General features: G+C 44.3%; 1 long non-coding RNA gene across 2 annotated transcripts; it reads right to left on the bottom strand.

The window, feature by feature from the left end:
* Positions 1-1812: 1812 nt before the first annotated feature.
* LOC147099947 (uncharacterized) lies at positions 1813-15453 on the bottom strand. 2 transcript variants are annotated; one of them, XR_015073853.1, is made up of 2 exons: positions 15290-15453; positions 1813-2292 (listed from the first exon to the last, which is right to left on the bottom strand). It is a non-coding gene; the product is annotated as an uncharacterized LOC147099947 (long non-coding RNA). The 2 variants fall into 2 exon arrangements; XR_015073852.1 differs by lacking the exon at positions 15290-15453 and adding an exon at positions 14206-14359.
* Positions 15454-15837: the final 384 nt, after the last annotated feature.

Here is a 15837-nt window from a genome sequence, read left to right as displayed (position 1 = left end):
ACAGGGGAAAACAATATTATTCGTAATTGCCACACTGGAAAAAAAAAATAAACATTTTAGTTTATACTTTACACGTGAATGTAAATACGCTTCAGGAAATTATACAGTGGATCATTTTAAAATTCCTTTTGCATGGATGACCTGAATAATTCGGTCACAACAAGATGTAGGTCATCCTCACTCATGTATTAAAAATCCGATCACTCGAGCTTTCATTGACTGCCTGGTAACAAGTCACAAGAGGGTGTCCTCAATTTTACCAAACCGTCTTTCAATCAAAGAACAAAAATTTAAGACACCTTCTGGAGTCCGAAATCAGGTTGCAGCAATCATGGAATGTTTAATTCAGTTATTGTCTATAGTCACAGAATGAAGATCGATAACCCCCTGCAGAGACTCTTGTTGTTTCTTTAGAATTCGCCCAAAGTTAAATTGTCTGGTTTACATATTGTCATTGCCTTCAATTCAAATTGGCTTAAAGCGGACATTTGTTTATTTAATCCATGCATTGCCTCACGTGGAACTGAGCCACATTAATCAGGAGTCTCCCAGGTTCGATTCTCAGTCTGTGCCATTAGCCGGTCTCATGACAGTGCTGCACTGTCGGAGGTGTCGTCTTTCGGATAAGACATTAAACCGAGGCCCCGTCTGCTCTCTCAGGCGGACGTTAAAGATCCCATGGCACTATTTTGAAGAAGAGCAGGGGAGTTCTCCCCGGTGTCCTGTGGCCAATATTTATCCCTCAACCAACATAACAAAAACAGATGATCTGATCATTATCACATTGCTGTTTGTGGGAGCTTGCTGTGCGCAAATTGGCTGCTGCGTTTCCTACATTACAACAGTGACTCCACTTCATTGGCTGTAAAGTGCTTTGAGACGTCCAGTGGTCGTGAAAGGCGCTATAGAAATGCAAGTCTTTCTTTTTCAGTCACGGTGGTATTTGGGGTGCTATAATTGACCACATTGCCTCCTGCATTAGGGAGGGCAAAAGTCAGCCAGGGGTTCCCGCACCTCATCATTATCATTGAACCCTGCTAGAAGGTGTGTGCATGTTGGGTACCAGGACAGGACAGGATTGGGCTCAGGTGTCCCTCCCCCTCGCTACAGTCTGTCGACATTCACTGTTTAAATCTCTCACATGAAACATAGCACTGGTGGAAGGCACAGGAGGAGGGCTGATACCCATTGAACCCTAGACCAGTTCAAGCCAGCACCTTTAGGGGAAAAGGGGAGAGAAGAGGAAGGAGAAAAAAAAGATAAAAAGAATGAAAATGATACAATCCATGGCAAGCTGCTTTATGTACGTCTCCCATTAGTACCTTTTAAAACATACCAATGGATATGCACATTCCAAGACCTTCATTTGTTTGTATGCGATTTGTGTTGTATCTGAATGTAATTCCTGAAAACATTGGGGAAATGTGAGGTTGTAAATAATACAACTGAACAATTGGAATATATTTCTCCTGTATTCCAATGATGTGTGTGTGTTTCTTAATTTAATTGCTTCCATGGAGAAAATAGCTGGTTTTGTTCATCAGTTTCTGACAATGTGAGATGTGATATCTGGCAGTTGGCATTCTACTAAAGGAACATTTTCAAGGGGCTACCCTACCAATTACTTCTCTCAAACACAGTACTGAACAAACAAAAACACAAACGTTATCTAATATCATCCTTCTGAAAGAAAAATTGCAGATACGGCTCAATTAATCTCATTTTAAAATATTATAATGGCTTTATTTAAGCACCACGTGTAGAATATTATGTGTATGCATTACAGTACGAAATAACAAGGAGTAAAACAAATTTGTAAATGAGCCAAAATGAACAGCTTTAAGGCTTTTATTAACTAGAAGTGAAGGAGGCCGAAGGGGAACTTTGTAGCATTGAACTCACGTACAGACAAAGCAACAGAGACTATAGCTCATCTTGTGCGCCAATGTCAAGTGTGTGAGAGAGAAGATGGGAGACACTGGAATAAGAATCAGTGGGAGAATAGCTGGAGGATGGAGTAGATCAGTATATAGATGGAAATGCAGCACGAGATGCTTTGAAAGAGTGGCATGTTGCAATTGCAATTCAACTACGCTTTGGCACTCTTCTGATATATCATATGGAAGTCCTCAATTTTTACTGCTATTTCTGCTCAACAAGGTGAGGAATATTAGTACGGTGAACAGAAGGTTTTTTTTTTTGCTACAGTCTTTTTTGAACCTTGGCTCAGTATTAGGTATTCCCAGGTCAGCTGCCATGTGGAGAGAATTTTTCTTTTTAAAAACTGGAAATCTGAAATGAAAAAGAACAGAAAACCCTGAAATTACACAACAGTCTGCATTTGAAGAGAGAAAAGACAGTTGATGTTTCGGGCAGCAAGGAGTCAACTGGTTGAGATGAGGGAAGGAAACTGGAATAAAATTAATGTACTCCTTCTAAACATAATAAAATGCTACAGGTAAATATGGCTTTATATAGTGATGGTATTTGAGAAATACCCATGGCAAGTCCAGGCTGCTGTATAACTTATGCACAGGATGACACATGCAATAAATGGGGCACATACTTCGGAGCTTACACACGTATTAACCCTTGAAAGAATCGAAAGGTAGATTTAAACTTTAGTTTATTAATTGTTGCATGGAAAAATCCCAGATTAGAGAAACTGACCAGGGGAGGTTTCCACTTCTGCAAAAGCAAAATACTGTAAATAAAAACAGAAAATGCTGGAAATACTCAGCCGGTTCGGCAGCATCTGTGGAGAGAGAAACGGAGTTAACTCTCTCTCTCTCTCTCCCCACAGATGCTGCCGGACCTGCTGAGTATTTCCAGCATTTTCTGTTTCCACTTCTGCATTTGGCAACCGGTAATTCGTTTTTATTCATTTACTCTAAAGAGCAGAAAATCACAGATTGACAAGCACAAGATTTGGAAAGTCCCAGCCATTAGGTAGATTAAAGAGACAAGAGATGCTTAGATAGACCAACAGGCCTGGAATCTGGATAGGTACAAATATGATTGCTTGCACTATATAGTACATATTAGAGATATTTATCTAATGGTTTACTGGGTAAATGCACTGCCTGGCGTGGTTCTGAAATATATTGGTTAAGAAAATCTCAGCTTTGATCCCCAGTCTGTGCTGAATTACTTAAACTATCACTGTAGCAATAGGAGCGTTACCACTGGTATGACCACCCTTAGAGATGGCAAATGAGCCAGAGATCCCATTCTGTATCGCTCCCCAGTGACTCCTGCTGATGTACTGAAGACAGCTGAGGACAGAATTGGGTTTCGCTGTGATTTTCTGCACCCCCACCGTCACCCGCCCTGCCAACATTCACTGCCTGAGCTGAGCTAACAAAGAATGGATACCTGAACAAGGGACCCGAGAGTGACTGGTGTTTGTGGAACCGTACCCCAGCGCAGGTCTCAGGAGAGGAGGGGAAAACATTGGGATGTAGAAACACTTAAAAATAAAAGAGAATGTTTAAGTCTGAATTACAGGGACCTGGAAATGGAACATTGTTCACTATTCCTTTGGTGCAGAAATGCTCCTGCAGGAACCTAATGGGTAATCATGGGTTTGTAATGCAACACTGCTCCTCATGGACATCTTTCCAAGTATTTAAGCAATAATAGACACACAAGAGTGCAATATGTTGAAACTGAGCCAAGGCAGTTTGATTAACGAATGAAATCCAACACATTGCACACATGTAATTTCATTAACAATTTCTTGATTTTGCACTATTGTTTTAATGCAGCTCATTGGTGCATTATTAAAACAATACGGCTAAATCGGTAACATCACCAATGTTGCCTACCTTGTTGCTGTATGACAACAAACTTGTCGATGTGATTTGACAATGCATATTTGAAGATTCAAAAGTTGCATTTTGTTTTAAATATCTTATATTGCAATTTTTTTATACCCTTTACATATTGCAGAGCTGGGGACAGTAGCTTTTTGTACCAAGGATGTATCTTTCTTTATGCTTTCTTCCCTCCTTTCATGAAGAGATTGACTTGCTTGGGAATAGCTGCACAGGCTTCAAGGGCCCTTTAACTCCGCACACAAGTGGCCAATTTGCATGCATGGCCTTGGATAGGGAGCATCACCAGGCTATTTGTCTGTGGGAGGCACTGCAGCTGAGTCTGATCCTGTCTTCCTGCCACATCCACATACATATGTATGCAGTCACTGTGGTGTTCAGGGACAGGAAACCTAGATGACTTTTATCATCACTAGCTGAGGCCATAGAGGTTAAATACAGTGGGGGGGGAAATTCGGTTGCTCTGCGCCTCCCGTTTATGCCCTAAGAGGGCGCTAACAGGGCGCAAAGCAATTAGCGCCCAGGCGTGGCGATGTTTGCACCGCTCGAGAAATTGACCAGACATTTTGCGGCAGCGCTAAACACTACTGCCACGATCTCCGGCGCCCACAGATTGTGACGTCAGTCGAGTGTGCAACGCCCCGGTAGCGTCCCGGACCGGATATTGAGTGGCGCCCCCTGCCTTACCGCCTGCCGCTAGCAACGACAGATAGAGGGGAACGTTTTGCAGTCGAGAAGGGATTGGGGGACCGCTATTTAAAGGCAGCCGCTTCCTGCCTTTTATTGTCGGCGACATTTTTGCACCACGCATTCTGAGAAAGAGACACTTCTGGAGAGATTCAAGGAGGAGTTTTGGGTACTGAGCAGCACTTTGCAGGTTCATTTTGATTTGACCTTCCTTGCATTGATTTAGAAGAGATTGTGGGGGCTGCACTCTGAGCTCTTTCCCTGGGCCTCTTTTTGTTCTTTCCAGCAGAATTGATGTACAAGTCTCTCCAGGCCGAGATTCAAGGCTGCAATGAGCCGGGTGTGGATGGAGAGCAAGATCGACCCTCCCCTTTAAGAACTGGCCGGTGCCAGTGTGTCTGTGTTCCATTGCTGACTGACATCACATGACCTTCGCCAGTGCTCTGAGGTAGCGCCTCGCTCCTCGGCGTTAGCGCCTTAAGAGAGGTGTGTAGCGCCTGATTTAGTGCTCCAATCACCTTGATAGAAGCCAAGTTTGCAGTCGGAGGTGATAATTAGCGCCAGGCGCAAAACTTTGCGCCCAGCCGATAATTGCGCCCCAAACGGGGCGATACTGAATTTCTCCCCCAGTATCTCAGCAACTGACCAGATGAGCTCAATGAACTTAACACAGACTGGGGATCAAACTGAGGACCTTTCTGGCCAGTATGGCTCAGTGCCACACCAGGCAGTGCATTTACTATATTATAGTTACATCTGTCTAATGCATATTGTATAGAGTAAGCAATCGTATTATACCTATCCAGACTTGTTGGTCTATCCTAACAACACTTGTCATAAGAACATAAGAAATAGGAGCAGGAGTAGGCCATTTGGCCCCTCGAGCCTGCTCCGCCATTCAATAAGATCATGGCTGATCTTCTACCTCAACTCCACTTTCCTGCACTATCCCCATATCCCTTGATTCCCTTAATATTCAAAAATCTATCGATCTCTGTCTTGAATATACTCAACGACTGAGCAGCCACAGTTCTCTGGGGTAGAGAATTCCAAAGATTCACCACCCTCTGAGTGAAGAAATTTCTCCTCATCTCAGTCCTAAATGGCCGACCCTTTATTCTGAGACTGTGACCCCTGGTTCTAGACACCCCAGCCAGGGGAAACATCCTCCCTGCATCTATCCTGTCAAGCCCTGTAAGAATTTTGCATGTTTCAATGAGACCACCTCTCATTCTTCTAAACTCTAGAGAATATAGGCCTAGTCTACTCAATCTCTCCTCATAGGACAATCCCCTCATCCCAGGAATCAGTCTGGTGAACCTTCATTGCATCCACTCCATGGCAAGTATATCCTTCCTTAGGTAAGGAGACCAAAGCTGTACACAATACTCCAGGTGTGGTCTCACCAAGGCCCTATATAATTGCAGTAAGATGTCTTTACTCTTATACTCAAATCCTCTTGTAATAAAGGCCAACATACCATTTGCTTCCCTAATTGCTTGCTGTACCTGCATGTTAACTTTCAGTGATTTGTGTACAAGGACACCCAGGTCCCTCTGAACACCAACATTTCCCAATCTCTCACCAATTAAAAAATACTCTGCTTTTCTATTTTTCCTACCAAAGTGGATAACTTCACATTTCTTCAGATTATATTCCATTTGCCATGTTCTTGCCCACTTACTTAGCCTGTCTATATCCCCTTGAAGCCTCTTTGCATCCTCCTCACAACTTACATTCCCACCCAGCTTTGTATCATCAGCAAACTTGGATATATTACATTTGGTCCCCTCATCTGTGAATAGCTGAGGCCCAAGCACTGATCCTTGCGGTACCCCATTAGTTACAGCCTACCAACCCGAAAATGACCCATTTATTCCTACTCTCTGTTTTCTGTCCATTAACCAATCCTCAATCCATGCTAGTATATTATCCCCAATCCCGTGAGCCCTAATTTTGTTTAATAACCTCTTGTGTGGCACCTTATCGAATGCTTTCCGAAAATCCAAATTCACCACATCCACTGGTTCCCCTTATCTATTCTGCTAGTTACAGCCTCAAAAAACTCTAACAGATTCATCAAACTCGATTTCCCTTTCATAAATCCGTGTTGACTCTGCCCGATCCTATTATTATTTTCTAAGTGCCCTGTTACCACGTCCTTAATAATAGATTCTAACATTTTCCCTACTACTGATGTCAGGCTAACTGATCTGCAGTTCCCTGTTTTCTCTCTCCCTCCTTTCTTAAATAGTGGGGTTACATTTGCTACCTTCCAATCTGTGGGAACCGTTCTAGAATCTATGGAATTTTGAAAAATGACAACTAATGCATCCATTATCTCTATAGCCACCTTTTTCAAAACCCTAGGATGTAGGCCATCAGGTCCAGGGGATTTATCAGCTTTCTGTCCTATTAATTTCTCCAGTACTACTTTTTTACTAATACTAATTTCTTTCAGTTCCTCATTCTCACTAGACCCTTGGTTCTCCACTATTTCCAAGAAGTTTTTTGCGTCTTCTTCCGTGAAGACAGACACACAGTATTTGTTTAATTTCTCTGCCATTTCCTTATTCCCCATTATAATTTCTCCTGTCTCAGCCTGTAAGGAATCCACATTTACTTTCGCTAATCTTTTCCTTTTTACATACCTATAGAAGCTTTTACAGTCTGTTTTTATGTCTCTCGCTAGTTTACTCTCATATTCTATTTTCCCTTTCTTTATCAATTTCTTGGTCCTCCTTTGCTGAATTCTAAAATCCTCCCGATCCTCAGGTTTACTACTCATTTTGGCAACATTATAAGCCTCTACCTTTGATCTAATATTATCCACAGTTGTACCACTTTTCCTGTGGGGTTTTTGTGCCTTAAAGGAATGTATATTTGTTGTAAATTATGTATTAATTCTTTAAATGCTAGCCATTGCTTCTCTACCATCATAGCTTTTAATGTAGTTTCCCAATCTACCTTAGCCAACTCGCCCCTTGTACCTACCTAGTTTGCTTTGTTTAGATTTAAGACCCTAGTTTCGGATTTAACTAAATCACTTTCAAACTCAATATAAAATTCTATGGTCACTCTTACCTAAAGGCCCCTTTACTACAAGGCTATTAATTAACGCTTTCTCGTTGCACAATACTATATCTAAAATAGCCTGTTCCCCAGTTGGTTCCTCAACATACTGATCTAAAAAACTATCTTGCATACATTCCGGTGTCATTCTGGTCTGACTAATATCCCTGGAGTACGATTTTTCTATAGAACTATGAATACATTTGACATTAAGTTGATCCTGTCCTTGTCAGATACCTGGGATCAAAATGTCCCAAAGAGAGGGGTCGATTTTCATTCAGCAGTCGGGAAGGAAGCGGGACTACAACGTTCGGGTTTTAGTTCCGCCTACATCGACGTCCGGCCAATCCACGAGATTTTCCCTTGACTGACCTTGTTGAGCCCGCCCAGCCAATTAAGGGCCACCCGGCAACAGGTGACGTCACAGACTGAAATTTCATCTGTCAAGAGGTCTGTGTTTCACAGCTGTTTGAAGCTGTCAAACACTGACAGTCTGACTTCTAACCTGAGTCCTTCTACACAGACTCAGTTAGAACTCTCACCGGCAATGAAAGCTGAAGGCTGTCACTTTTGACAGCTCACAGCCATTTTGCTTTCAGTGCCGGCTAAGTGATGGACTCCCGAAACCTAGAGGAAGAAAGGCTGTTAAGGTAAGTACAGGTAATTTAATCTTCTTTACACACTTTAGACACACCAAACACACTTACCTTTGCACTCATGCACCCATCACTCACCTGAACACCGACATCGCGACCCCTCCAAGTCCTTCAACCCGACGGCCCACCTGCTCTAGCCTGGCATGGTTTGGAGCCGTCGGGAATCCCACATGACACCCCTCAAAATAGGGATTAGGCTAAAAACTGCCTGTTAACTACCTGTTAACAGGCAGTTAATTGGCACTAATCCCTTCCCGCCTCGGGTCGGCGGGTCCCAGTGCGGGGCGGGTACCCGCCTCCTCTGAAACTTACGTGGAGACGGGTTTTGGGCGGGATGGTGTTGGGACCCCCGAATTTGGGATTTTTGCCCCCCGCACGCCTAAAAGCCCGCCTCACAGCGCACTGAAAATCAACCCCTTACTGTCTAAGTTTACATATAAAAATGACCACAATAGAAGTCACACCTGGCCAGCCTGCCACTTTCCACCCTCCGTAAACTTGAGGTCATCCAAAACTCTGCTGCCCGTGTCCTAACTCACACCCAGTCCCGGTCACCCATCACCCCTTTGCTCGCTGACCTACATTGGCTCCCGGTTAAGCAACGCCTTGACTTTAAATTTCTCACCCTTGTTTTCAAATCACTCCATGGCCTCGCCCCTCCCTATCTCTGTAACCTCCTCCAGCCCCACAACCCTCGGAGACATCAGCACTCCTCTAATTCTGGCCTCTTGTGCATCCCTGATTTTAATCGCTCCACCATTGGTGGCCGTGCCTTCAGCTGCCAAGGCCCTAATACCTCCTTATGTGGCTCGGTGTCAAATTTTGTTTTATAATCGCTCCTGTGAAGCACCTTGGGACATTTTACTACGTTAAAGGCGCTATATAAATACAAGTTGTTGCTGACTAAAATAGTGAGATTTCCTGCAGGAAAGGAATTAAATTTAGCTGTGGGTGATGCAGTAACACAGAGCAAATGCCTGCAGTGCAGCTCAGTACAGGGAGCAACTCTACACCCCACCATGCACTTATACCGCAAGGCTAGGAAGGGAAAATTCAAGTAGGGTTACCACTCCAGACTGGTATCCAGCGAACCCCGTTATCAGACAAAGACAGGATCATCTTGAATGTCAAATGTGTTAATTGTTCTATAGAAAAATCATAGACCAGGGATAATAGTTAGACGAGGCCCTCAAAAAAAACCCAAGCCCGAAATGCAGCAGCAAAATACGACAAGCACAAGCAAATAATCAGCAAGGCCAGCTGGAGACAAGGCAACAAATTCAATAACCTCAGACGGAACCTCAACAAGTCCAGGCTGAGACTTAGTAGCAAATCCAAGAGGCTTAATTGAAAACTCTGGAACTAATGTAGTGGATGCAGAGCGAGATGAATGCCAAAATAGCTCAGTACCATGGGCATGTTGGAGCAGGTGCTGGCGACCAGCAGATGTAAAAGTGACCTGTAGATGAAAATGATGAGCTATGTACTGAGCTGCAGACAAAAGCAAATGAGTATTATTTTGAGTTACGGAGAAAAAACAAAAAAATTGCTAACTTGTAGCGGCAGAGGAGGAACTTGAAGGGAGCAAAGAAGATTTGCACAGGAAGTTAACCTAATTGAAGGAGGAATGATGCAACAACAGTGGGAGGGCCTGGACAACGCTGGAGAATGTTAGTTCTCGTATTCAATTAAAGTTGAGCATACTGGAAGGATCACAGGCCACAGGTTAGGCCAACCACATCAAGAGGTACTGCACTATAACATGGGATTCACTCAGAAGTCACAGGAATGGAGTGGCACTAAATCGTCAGTAACCCTGGCCAGAGTTGAAGAGGCGGCCACATTTAAGTATTACACCAATGATGGAAGAATATCTTGGTACAGTAAAACCCGTCTTAAGATGCTGTCCCATTCTAATGAATGAAATGACGAGCGTAGTTTACCTGACAGCCAATCTACAGGCTATTGGAATGTTATCTTGGAAGGATTGGATCGTAAGTGACAATGGTATGGGGCTTTAGCCACTACCCAGAAAGACAATTCAGATCATCAAAACCAACAACAACTTGTATTTATATAGCACCTTTAACGTAGTAAAACGTCCCAAGGCGCTGCATAGAAGTATTATAAAGGGCAGGTGACCAAAAGCTTGGTCAAAGAGGTAGGTTTTAAGGAGCGTCTTAAAGGAGGAAAGAGAGGCGGAGAGGTTCAGGCAGGGAATTCCAGAGCTTAGGGCCCAGGCAACAGAAGGCACGGCCGCCAATTTTTGAGCGATTATAATCAGGGATGCTCAAGAGGGCAGAATTAGAGGAGCGCAGATATCTCGGGCGGGTTGTGGGGCTGAGGGGATTACAGAGATAGGGAGAGGGCGAGGCCACGGAGGGATTTGTAAACAAGGATGAGAATTTTGAAAGCGAGGCGCTGTACCGAGTACTTGTAATTATATAGCATCTTTAACTGAAACCAAGCTAAAGCAAGTAATAGGGCAAGGAGGTCCTCACTGAAACAGCTGAAGCAATAATGTGACTGTCAGGATTTATTGATTGACACAGGATGTCATGAATCTTATCATTCATGAAGAAATGACTCATGAAATAACACTGGGCGGCCAGCTGGTGGCGCCATCCAAGGAGTATAAATACTCGGGCGTGGGCCCAGCTTGCTCAGGATGTTTCTGTAACCAGGAACTAGTGATGTAACTAGAATCTCCTGGTTGTGAAACAGTTGATTAAAGCCTTGTTTTATACTCAAACCAAGTGCTTAGTAGTCTTTTTACATCACAGGACATGATAACTATCGGTGGTTAGAAACCATTTTACCCATTATACCACTGGGGATAAGAGGGTAGAAAAGTAGCAACTGTCCTAATTGAACAATCAATCAGTAGCTTTGACACGCCATTCCTAATACATACAGCAGTTTCATAAACTGTTGATCAATGGGTATCATTGACAGTGGCAAGGGATTGCACTAATCTCTGATTTTCCAATGCAAAATGTTGAAAGGCCTTCTTCCATTGTTCAGTTGAGGTGTTCAACCATAGCACCTGGCAGTGATTGAGGAAGGGACTTTGAAGCACCTTCCTTCCAAAAAATGTGCAGCAAACCTGGAATTGAGAATACCCCAATGGCTCCCCTCTGCCCTGCACCATGGTATTAGAACCTTCAACACCTGGCACTGCCAGCTGAACCTTGCCTACTTCATCATGGATTCTATCAATTGCACTCAACAGTCCAGGTAGGTTAACTCGTGGGTGATAAGGATGGTGTAGATGAGAGATCGATACAGGGTGATTCACAAGCTAGAGCATGAGGTATTGGAGGTGGAGCATGATGTTCCTGAGTGAAGGTTGAGGAGTTATCAGATCCTGGCTGCTGAGCATTCAGGCAATGATCTCAGGGTCCTGCCATGAAAAGGCAGATACTAATGCCCTAGAAAGACTCTCTGTAGATGTGTGCCAGTTGGCAGAGATGATGGCAGAGTCCAATGCCATCCTCTGCGGCGCTATCAGAAAGGGCTTCTCTCCAATGAATAGCATCCTGGAGTGAGTAACTGCTCCAAGAACTTCACGACATGTCCCACGGAACACAGAGGTTTTCTGATACATAATTTCATGCACATATTGAGGAATGACCATCAGGAGCTATGCGCTCTGGTGCCTTGGTCTGGATACCCTGCAGTGCTGCCCAATGAGCCGGACTTCTCAGGTTGCCTGCTGTTCCTCCTCCTCCAAAAAAACAAAATCAAGAAGAAGGGAATCCCCATGGGGAAAAACATTTTTGGAAAATTCCCCAAACAAGAAACAGTCTCTAGGGAGAATTCCAACTGAAGCTTGGAGCCTTCAAAATAAAGAACAAAAACAATTGACAAAAGAGCAATCCAAAGTGAAGTTATGAGCCTCTAACAGCACGGCCAAACACAGCAATTCACCTTTCAGATCCCAGCATCAGCTTTCCTCGGCTCTGTTAGATCTGGGGTATAATTGATGGCGTTAGCCGTGGGTCGCACTCTCACCTCGGAGTCAGAAGGTTGTGGGTTCAAGTCCCCACTCCACAGACTTGAGCACAAAATCTAGGCTGACACTCCCAGTGCAGTACAGAGGGAGTGCTGCACTGTTGGAGGTGCCGTCCTTTGAATGAGACATTAAACTCAGGCCCTGTCTGCCCTCTCAGGTGGACATGGCACTAGTTTGAAGAAGAGCAGAGGAGTTATCCCTGGTGTCCTGGCCAATATTTATCCCTCAATAAACATCAGTTAAAAACAGATTATCTGCTTATTATCACATTGCTGTTTGTGGGAGCTTGCTGTGCGCAAATTGGCTGTTACGTTTCCTACATTACAGTGACTAAACTTCCAAAGTACTTAATTGGCTGTAAAGTGCTTTGGGACGTCCTGAGGCCATGGAAGGCGCTATAGAAATCCAAGTCTTTCACGAATAAAATATGCAATTTTTGTGATGTCAAAAAAAAACAACAAAAATTGCATCTTATTACTCTCGCTTACACTGATGATACCAAATGAATGAGTCATTCATTGTATTGCTGTTTGTGGGACCTACCTGTATGCAAAATGGCTGCCGCTTTTGCCTATATAACAGTTGCTGCACTACAGAATGATTTATTGTACATGAATCGCTTTGAGATGTTTATAAGAGATGTGATGAGGCGCTGTAGGAATGCACGGCTTTCTTCCTTCCACTAGTTACTCCATTGTATTTGAAGACATTTCCACAAATCTAATGACTCTAAACTAGAAAGTACTGTTGGCAATGGGAGCAGATGACTGTGTTATGTACGGCAATAATCTGTTCATTATTTTAACGGAGGCCGTCACAGCCAGCGCCCAATCCCATGAACGTCCAGCCTACACTCATGCACACTTTCTAACCGGAGTCACTGGTTAATGATCAGGAACTCTGGTTGATTTTTCCACTCCCTAACCCAGGGCAGTAGCAATCCCGAGCACTGCTATTTCCCCTCAGCACAAACCTTCCTGATCTGTAGTGCTCAGAGCTACGTATATGGCTGCATTGTACGGATGTAACATACACATTTCATTATCATTATGGATGCCCTTGGTCGCCCTTAGTGAAAATTCCTCAAACATCTGCCTGCAGCTTCATTGCAACTCAATCCCTACAATTTCAGATCAGGTGCTACACCCACGAAAGTTCCCCAATGGCTTAGTTTGTAAATTTCCTGCCTTGCGTGACATCAGGAAAGTCCCAAGTCATTGGAAGTTTCTGTGCTGATTCTCTGATGGTTTACTGGGTAAAGATCCACGCTCTATAGTCAACAAAGACTCAGCTGATCTCCTCTGCGGTGTCAGCAGAAGGTCTGTGACTCACCTCAGCCTCCCTAGGCTGGGGAAAAGCGGCCAGGATTCCAGTGACTACCCAATGACACCTGTATGGATGTCAGGAGAGAACAGGCGGTGGCTTGGCTCTGATGCTCATGAGCAATCCATCCTCTCATGAGAATGGGGTGCATCACAACCAAATCCATTCTGTGTCCAGAGACAGTCAGTACTTCCAGCAGGGGTCGCTGGATAGAGATCAGGGGCTGGATTTTCATTGAGAAGGCGGGTAGGACGCGGAACTACAACTTTCGGGGTCATAGTCCCGTCTCTATCGAGTTCTAGCCAACACAAGCGATTTTCACTTGATTGACCTTGTTGAGCCCGCCCAGAGGGCTCAGCAGGCCAATTAAGGGGCACCTGGTACGCTTTCTATCTATGGGGGTCGGGCAGGAAAGTGGAGTTGAGATCGAAGATCAGCCATGATCTTATTGAATGGCGGAGTGGGCTCGAGGAGCCGTATAGCCTACTCCTGCTCCTAATTCTTATGTTCGTACATTAGCAGGGGTGATCCCCTATGCGCCACGAAGAAAATTTGGGCTTCCTCTGCCCCAGACTTCCCTTCCGACCACCCCCACCCATCCTCTCCAACCACTTACCTGAGTACTGGGGACCCATTCCATAGAATAGGATGCCGACATTCGCTGTCCGGGCCCACACATGAAGACTGACCATTGGGTGAGGTAGTGTGGCACTGCTGACAGGGTGGAACCTAACACCAGTAGGAGGCAGCACTCTCCGGAGGGGAAGGCAGGAGCTAGTTAGAGAAATAAAAGAAAAATCTTTCTTTCTATTTTTCCTGATACTTTCTTGCCTTGTCTTTGATCCGGTGCCAAAAATATAATGCTCCTGAAACGTAAGTATATGAGGGTACTGTTTTAATAAATTACTTTGAAATGTAACTGGAACCCTGTTGACTCCATATCGACGTACCCAGGCCAAGCATAACTTCGATCCAAAAGCAGAATTCCAATGCACCAAATCACTTCCTACTCATTCCAGTTATATAGAGACTCCTGATCCAAACATAACACAAACCTTTAATCCTGATGTGACTACCAAACCACCTCCCAGTTCTTCACATTTCACCACTCAGCATATTGGCGATGTCACCTAAGGACACCAGCACATGTTCAAAGTCAAACTTCTTCACATGTGATCACCAGCTTGTCAGAGATGTTTCTTAACATCTTGTACGATAACAAATGCGTGCAGCATGTTGCTTTAATTTAGATCCTGTTGCAGGATAAACAATGAGGTGCAGGTACAAATAGTGTAGATTCATTTCATATATGCACTCCATAGTGCGATCCAAGCATAATACTGACACTTTTTTTTTGGAAAGTTTGACAAGTATCAGGATTCAACTGCTCTGGAGGACGCCTCCTTTAGACGGCAAACGCAGTGTGATTTTTTTGATTAGGTGGCAGAATAAAGCTTACTCTACTATACTGGATTAGCCAACTCGCCCGCCCCCCACCCAATGACCTCACGGGTAAACACGCCACCCAGCAAAGTACAGGAAACTCTTTTTTATCCGGCACCGACGGGACTGGCGTGGTGCCGGTTGATCAAAAAGTCCGGATTACAGAGAGGTATACTTACCAAGGTACGAGAGCCCCGTACATAGCTACAGGTACAGGAACCCTGGTTACACGGCCACTAATATAAAGTAAAACTTACCTGAACCTACTCCTGAATTTTGCCGGTTAAGAGAGATTTTCGGTTAATTTAGATGCCGGTTAAGAGGGTTTCCTATTGAGTCATACACAGACCAGAAAGGTCTCAGATTGAATTCATGACTTGGGCTACTTTTCCAGTTGCCAGCTCTGGTGTCGTCACATGACCTCCTGCCACCAACCGCCCCGCCCCCCCCTCCACACTCCCGCCATTGGTCGCCCAACACGTCCATAATTGCGGCACACTGCCTTCCCACGGCCAATCAGAAAGCAAATAGACTCTTCATTACCTGATTGGCTAAAATTTGACACAGCCTTTTTTCCCATCTCATATATTTTTATTACTAATAACCAAAATGTTCAAAGAAACTTTTTTTTTTTAAAAAGACACTTTTTTTTTTTAATTGCCCCGATGATTTTTTTCTCCCGGGTTTTGCTGGCAGCAGCGTCCTGGAGGCTCCAGGGCAACCCTGGAGGGTTGGCAACCCCTAGCTGAGTTTGGTGACTGCCGCTGGGGCGGGAGACAGGCTGCAACTGGCCTAAGTGCCTTTG

This window comes from Somniosus microcephalus, chromosome 27, assembly GCF_052327205.1.
Source record: "Somniosus microcephalus isolate GS21.2 chromosome 27, FLI_Smic_1.0, whole genome shotgun sequence".
Lineage (NCBI taxonomy): Eukaryota > Metazoa > Chordata > Chondrichthyes > Squaliformes > Somniosidae > Somniosus > Somniosus microcephalus.
This window is presented reverse-complemented; position numbering and strand designations above follow the sequence as displayed.